Below are 8007 nucleotides of genomic sequence, written 5' to 3'. Positions count from 1 at the left end.
AGAAGAAGAAGAAGAAGAAGAAGAAGAAGACGAAGACGAAGACGAAGAAGAAGGGGGGAAGAAAAAGAGAGAGAAGCTGTTGAACAGAGAAGATTATTGTTCAATTAAATGTGATACAGCTTCACAAACATGTGTTGTCACCTGAAGTTTTGATCTTAGCCACTCTGATTGGTGTAAGGTGGAATCTCAGGTTTGTTTTGATTTGCATTTCTCTGATCACTAAGGACTTTGAACATTTCTTTAGGTACTTCTCAGCTATTTGAAATTACTCTGTTGTAAATTCCTGGTTTAGTTCTATACCTCATTTTTTGATTGGGTTGTTTGGTTTTCTAGGTGTTCAGCTTCTTGAGTTCTTTATATATTTTGGATATTAGTCCTCTATCGGATGTGAGGTTAGTGAAGATTTTTTCCCAATATGTAGGTTGCCAATTTGTCTTATTGACTATGTCCTTTGCCTTACAGAACCTTTCTAGTTTTATGAGGTCCCATTTATCAATTCTTTATTTATTTTTATTTTTTTTATTTCTTCCAAATCTGCTTTTATACCATTTTAATTACCTGGAAGTATTAACATCAGTTCTAGGTTGAGGAATTAGCAATGCAATAGATGCAAATAGTCAAGGAACAAGCAAGAAAATAAACACAAATAGTCAAAGAACAAGCAAGCTAATAAACAAAGTCACATGATCACTCCCATGATCACTGTTTCTAAGGGCTTATCAGGATAATCAAAGTACCTGAGCCTACTTCTCAGTCCTAGTCTAAAGTCATTATCATGCCTGAAGCCTACTTCTTTGTTCTAGCTTAAGATTTAGATTCCTGTCTGAAATTTCATTTTGATTCTAGCCTAAAATTAGATTCCCACCTGAAATTACATCTTTGTTCTAGCCTAATGTCAGATTCCTGCATGAACCCCATTTTCTTGTCCTTGGCCAATGTCAGATTCCTGCCAAGTAGCCCCCAAAGCTCTCTACATCTCTCCATTTTTTTATTTCATAAACAAGAATGAGCTTGCTAAGGTAGTTCTGACAACAATGCCTTCCTTACCCAACATGGAATATGCATTATCAAAAGCAATGCACTTTTGTCTTTGGTTGGTTAGGCTCTGTGCAGAGTGGAGAAAGCATAAACTAGCAGCTTGACAACACAACTGAAAGCTCTAGAGCAAAAAGAAGCAAATACACCCACGAGGATTAGATGGCAGGAAATAAACCCAGAGCTAAAATCAACCAAGTAGAAACAAAAAGAACTATACAAAGAATAGAAAAACCAGGAGCTTATTCTTTGAGACAATCAACCAGATAGATAAACCCTTAGCCAGACTAACCAGGGGGCACAGGACAGTATCCAAATTAATAAAATCAGAACTGAAAGGGGAGACATAACAACAGAAATGAGGAAATTACAAAATCATCAGATCCTACTACAAAAGCCTATACTCAACAAAACTGGAAAATTTGGATGAAATGGACAACTCTCTAGACAGATACCAGGTACTAAAGTTAAATCAGGATCAGATAAACCATCTAAATAGTCCCATAACTCCTAAAGAAATAAAAGCAGTCATTAAAAGTCTCCCAACAATAATAACAACAAAACAAAATGAAAATAAAACAAACAAACAAAAAGCTCAGGACCAGATAGTTTTAGTGCAGAATTCTATGAGACCTTCAAAGAAGACCCAATACTAATTCTCTTCAAACTATTCCAAAAAATAGAAACAGAAGGACCACTACCCAATTTGTTCTATGATGTCACAATTACATTCATACCTAAACTACACAAAGACCCAATGAAGAAAAAGAACTTCAGATCAATCTCCCTTTTGAATATTGATGCAAAAATGCTCAACAAAATTCTTGCAAACATAATCCAAGAACACATCAAAGCAATCATCCATCCTGATAAAGTAGGCTTTATCCCATGAATGCAGTGATGGTTCAATATACAGAAATCCACAATGTAATCCACTATATACACAAACTCAAAAGAAAAAAAAAAAACACATGATCATCTCACTAGATGCTGAGAAAGCATTTGACAAAATTCAACCCTTCTTGGTAAAAGTCTTAGAAAGATCAGTAATTCAGGACCCATACCTATACATAGTAAAAGCAATATGCAGTAAACCAGTAGTCAACATCAAATTAAATGGAGAGAAACTTGAAGCAATTCCACTAAAATCAGGGACAAGACAAGGCTGCCCACTCTCTCCCTACTTATTCTATATAGTACTTGAAGTCCTAGGCAGAGCAATTAAACAACAAAAGGAGGTCAAAGGGATACAAATTGGAGAGGAAGAAGTCAAAATATCACTATTTGCAGATGATATGACAGTATACTTAAGTGACCCCAAAATGTCCACCAGAGAACTCCTAAACCTGATAAACAACTTCAGCAAAGTTGCTATATATAAAACTAACTCAAACAAACTGCCAACTATTTATCAATTCTTGATCTTAGAGCATCTGGGTTCAGTCAGAGAAGATGCACCTAACCTCAAGAAAATGGAGGCACCAGGGAGTTTAAAGGTCTGCTCGGGTGGGTGGTGGGTGGTGGGTGGTGGAGATGTCCTAGTTGAGAGAGGGAGGCAGAGAGGTGGTATGGGATGTGGAAAAGTCAAAGGGTGAACCGGGAGAAAAATAAAATCAGGAGTGTAAATAAATAAATAAATAAATAAATAAATAAATTAAATATTAAATAAAAAATATGATACAGCTTTTCAACGTTGAGTATTGGCAATAGCCTACAATATTACAATGTTTGAGGAGACTATGAGACTTCATTGGTCAACTCCAAAACAGATAACCCATTTCTGTTCCAGGCTGCTTATTTGTAGCCTATACAGTCTAGTAGGAGTAGTTTCACCTTGTTATATTGTTTTTCCATTTTAATATATATTTTAACATTTATATACTATATATATATATATATATATATATATATATATATATATATATACTCTGACACACAGACACATAGACAGACAGACAGACACACACATACACACATACACACATATACATAATGTTTACATCTTGCTTGTATCTACCAGCTATAGAAAAGGCTGTAGCTTGGACCACAGATGTCTCTATTTAACCAACCTAGTCCCAATATCTCTTTTGAACAGACCTAGTCCAAGTGTTTCCTAAGGACGGTTCTAGTCCTGATGTTTCATTAGAAATTATATAATATTTACTTTAGCCTCTCCTATAGCGCTTTTGGCTTTTCTAATCACCTAAAATGTAATCTTTCCATTACACTTTAACATACAGTTTTCACTGAAAATGCTTTGGTGGCAGTATTGTTCCTGGGTCTTGAACATGGTAGGAAGCACTCTCTCAGTTAGCTACAGCCAAGCCTCTAATCTGATAAATCTTGTTTCAATTCTGGATATAGAACAGAAAAGCAGAGCAAGCCTTGCTAATTGGCCAAAAATGCAAACAATATAACAATTCTAGCAATTGGTGCTCTTGATTACAAATCTTCCTAATCTTATCTGTAAGATTTGAAAGTGGAAGAAGGGAGGAGGGACTGATTGTAGATTTAAAAAGACAGACAAATTTGAATAAATTAAAATTTTTGCCCTTAATTGAATCTAAAATGGGGATAAACTGGCTCAGAATTTTTATACTTAAGTTTGTTGCTTATGAAAATTGTGTGATCTAGGCTAGTAATATCCTCCTTTGAATTACTTATTGAAATCTGTATAGAAAAAATGTTATAATATATATAATGTATTATAGGGAAACAATGAACAAGATTGAGAAACTATCATCAAATTCTCTATCTTTATTTTATATGAATATAGGTATTTTGCTCTTTTATGTTCTTTTAAACACAACTGAAATGTATAGATTATTATTTTAATAAAAAAGAATAGAGGACACTAACATGTAAGTAGACGAAGCCCATTATGCAGAGTGTGTAACTGAAGCCATCGCTTGGGAGTTAGCTTAACTACATATTTAAATGTACTTAATCTCAAATTTTTGATTTACAAAACTTAATGCTTTTAGTCTATTCTTTCATGTTTTGTTAACAATCTAACCTTTCAAGGATTCAGACCAAATCGTTTACAAAAGATTTCACACCAGTAGATATTTTGAGCTTGCTTCAATTTCAGCATTACTGAAACTTACTTGAAAGGCCTTTTCTTCTAACTTCCATTTTCTTTTGCTCTGCAGAAAAATCAATATGAAGTTAAGAAGTTACTGTTATCTCGAATTACAAGAGGTTACCTTTTCCCCTTCTACAGATAAATCTATCTTATAATGATATTAATAGACTTATATCTTCAATGGAAGCTTTTGAAAAGTTTTCTATCCAAAAATAGTGTTTAAACATTTGAAGAGACAAATATTTCCCTTGACAAATTATCCACAAAATATGATGGGAGAGAAAATCTAAGAATTAAAAAATAAGAAAAAAAGGCTCAGTGTGAAATGTTATTGAACAGAATGTAAGATGATTACTTGGTACCTGAGCTTTCAGAATGCTAGCCATTTTTGAAATATACATGGCATAAATGCTAATTATTTGGTTGCTGGCTTAAAATGTAAGCACACTTGGGGATTTATTATCATGACAGTAGGTATCACTTCTGTGCTTGTGGGTCTTCTATTGTCTATTGAGGTTTAATAGAATCTTGATGATACTTCTGAAGTAAAATAGTAAGCATGAAACACACTTGGTTTTCTGTTATAAAAATAATAGCAAAATTTTATGCAGATCTGTACCTCAGTTAGAAATAGAGAAACACAATGGTTTGAATCCTACTGTTAAGTTTTTCTGATATCTTAGATCACTTCAGCTCAGTTAGAAGCATTTCCAAGTCACCAAATAAGTACCATTGATTGATTTGTTTATTTACAGATCCATGCAGTTCTGCTGAAATTTCAATGATCTTAATTGAGCCTACAGAGTTTTATTTGGTTGCCTGTTACCAAGAGGTCTCATGTACATGCTGCTTGTTGTTCTCATTAAGTGGTAAAATTCAGTTTAGTCTTTTACTGCAAGAAATTATAAAACTGGTTTCTTTGCACTTGCATACATGGGTTCAGAAAAGAAACCCTGACATTTATAAATCCCATTTTCAAAATTATGTTTTATTTATTCTTATCTTTCACTCGAAACTTGTATTAATTTTTTTTGAATGTAAGAGCAACTTTACATTAAAAATGACTATTTGATAATGAAAGTTGTATGCACACTGAAAATTTATCCAAGGGAAGAACATCAGTATAGTACATATTCTGTGTAAAATACTATGGTTGTATAGACTACAGTTGGCCCCGAATATCAGCTTTTAACAATGACTTTTCTTATTAGTTATATTTTCCATTTATAATTGTTAGATATGGGGCAGGAAAGTTTGTTAAATCAGTAAAGTGTTCCATGCACAAAAATGAAGATCCACGTTTATATCTTTAGCTCCTAATAAAGAATAAAACAAACAATCCAGGCAAGTATGGTGATATCACCCTGTAATCTCCGGGCTGGAAATCAGAGATAAGAATTCAGCAAGCTTTCTGGATGCCCAGCCTAACCAAAAGGTGATTCCCACCTACATAAACACATACACACACACACACACACACACAAATATACACAGACACACAAACAATTCAAGCTATACAAATGAAGAAATATTGAAGTAATTAAATGTTACTTTTGATTTACTTCATTAGGTAGTAAAAAAATCCTTGTAGAATTTATTGAAACTTATCTATTTGCCAAAACAAAGTTAATGGTATTATACAAATATTGGAGGAAGTACAAAAATTGCAAATGTCATGCTAGAAATCTGGACAAGTCAATTTCTGTATAAAGGTTAATATATATTTTGGCTAACAAGGAAAATATACACTATTTTTGATAATTAAGAATACAATGTTTGTAGTTAGCTTCTTGCTTTAAGCAAAAGGCTCTACTAGGTAAAGATTATATTGAGAACAAATTCAAAATGTCTCAGAATTTTAATTAAGGTTAGAATTTAAAAACAAAGTAAATAAAATTCAGGTATGACAAAATAATTTGACCTGAAAATTTCAGATTTTCATTACAATTCAATAATAATTCTTATCAAGGCATTAATTATTAGTGCTAAAAAGCAGTAATATGCTAATTGATGAGGATCTTATAAGAAACAGTTAAAATGCTAAGTTGTACATCTTTTCTCAAATATGTCTTGCTAAATGTCAAGAGACCAAAGTAATGTACAGCTGAAAGATGCACCCTGCCTCTAAAGGGTTTATCCATTTTCCTAGCACAGGCCCAAGTCAGTACTTCTTAAAGTACAACTTTAATAGTTGTTAATTTCTTTCCTTTTGGATGCTATACATTATATAAATATTATTAGCTTACTAGGCATGTACAAAATGAAATACAATTGGTTGTCACTATAACTTACATACATGGTAGTTCTGTTGTGAGAAGAGTTGTCCCAAACAAACCCAGGAAAGCAGGGTATGTTACTACAATTGGAAGGAAAACACTGGGACGTCTTGTCATGGGGATGTCCTGGGGATTGTGGTTTTAGGTAATTCTTTCAGGGACCTGGACCAAGAGCAAATTGCCTCTTTTCGAGGTTTATGTCTTGACAATGTAAATGTTCAAGACATTGAGTGACTCAGAACTGGAGACTTTCCTTTTACAAAATGTGGTTCCTGAACCTGAACTTGTTTTTATGTTATTGTGGTAAAGAAAGAGTCATTTGCCAAGAAATGTCTATCTGGGAAGACTTCTCCCATTTGAGAATCCTCTTCTCTTGAAGAAAGCCTACATTGAAATAGCTTTAGTTTACTGTTTTTGTTTGTTTCTTTGGTTTGTTGTAGATGATAGTATCTGTTGTTATCTGTTTAGTGAAGACATCACTATGGCTACTCCTATTGTTTTCTAAATGAAATTAAACAGAGACTAGTCAAGCCAAAATTTGTGTGTGATGCACTCAACCAGAGCAATTCACCTACTCTTTAACTGAAGGCATTTCTTCATACTTAATGAACAAATATTTATGGGTTTGACAGGTGCCTTAGGATTTCTATTTCTGTTATGAAATACCACTAGCAAAAATAGAGCTGGTGAGGAAAGATTTATTTGGTATCTATATTGTTGTTCATCTTTGAAAGAAGTCAAGAGAGGTACTCAACCAGGACAAGAGCCTGGAGGCAGGAGCTGCTGTAGTGGCCATAGAATTCTACTTACTCTCTTCTTCTTCATAACTTGTTCAATCTTCTTTCTTTATCACTCATGGCCAACTACCCTGGGATGACACTGTTCCCAGTGAGTGAGCTGGGCCTTTTGATATTAATCATCAATCAATAAAATGTCTTACAGATTTGCCTGCAGTCCAACCATGAAGGCATTTCTTAATTGATCTTCCAGTTTCTCAGATGACTTTAGCTCCTGTCAAGTTTACATAAAATTATCCAGCACAAAAAGATTTAGTAAATTAATTATTTAATAAAAGATATATCAATGCATAAGAAACAGAAAAGCATTCTGATTCTAAGATACTACATGAATTTATTTCCTTGGTCACAAATTTACTCATTTGTTGTTTTTCATATATAGGTTAATTTTTATAGAATATTTTAATTCCTGACTCTATCTTAGCTGGAGGTGTGATAGTACTGAGGAAAAATTCAGTGACTTTAGAAGCTTTGTGAGATAAATAAACTTTATTGAACTAATAATATTAAGTATGTTAAGATTCTGTTATAAAAATAAGGTAACTTTATTTTAACACTACGATCTGTAATAAACAACTTGGCACTTATTAGAACTTGAAATTTATCTAGTTTACTAAACACAAGAAGGAAGAAGGCTACCAATTCAAAATATTGAATTTTTTATTCATGCACACACACATATCAATGGATTAACCAGAGTAGAGTCCCAAGAGAAACATTCCATTTAAGAACTGAGTTTCTAGTTGCCAATAGTCTGTCAAGAATCCAGATGGTGCTTCTGGAAGAACACAGTGTCTTTCAACTTGGCATCATT

This window comes from Grammomys surdaster, unplaced genomic scaffold (assembly GCF_004785775.1).
Source record: "Grammomys surdaster isolate TR1022 unplaced genomic scaffold, NIH_TR_1.0 422, whole genome shotgun sequence".
In the NCBI taxonomy this organism is placed as follows: Eukaryota; Metazoa; Chordata; class Mammalia; order Rodentia; family Muridae; genus Grammomys; species Grammomys surdaster.
The sequence above is the reverse complement of the archived record's forward strand: the minus strand, read 5'-3'. Positions refer to the sequence as shown.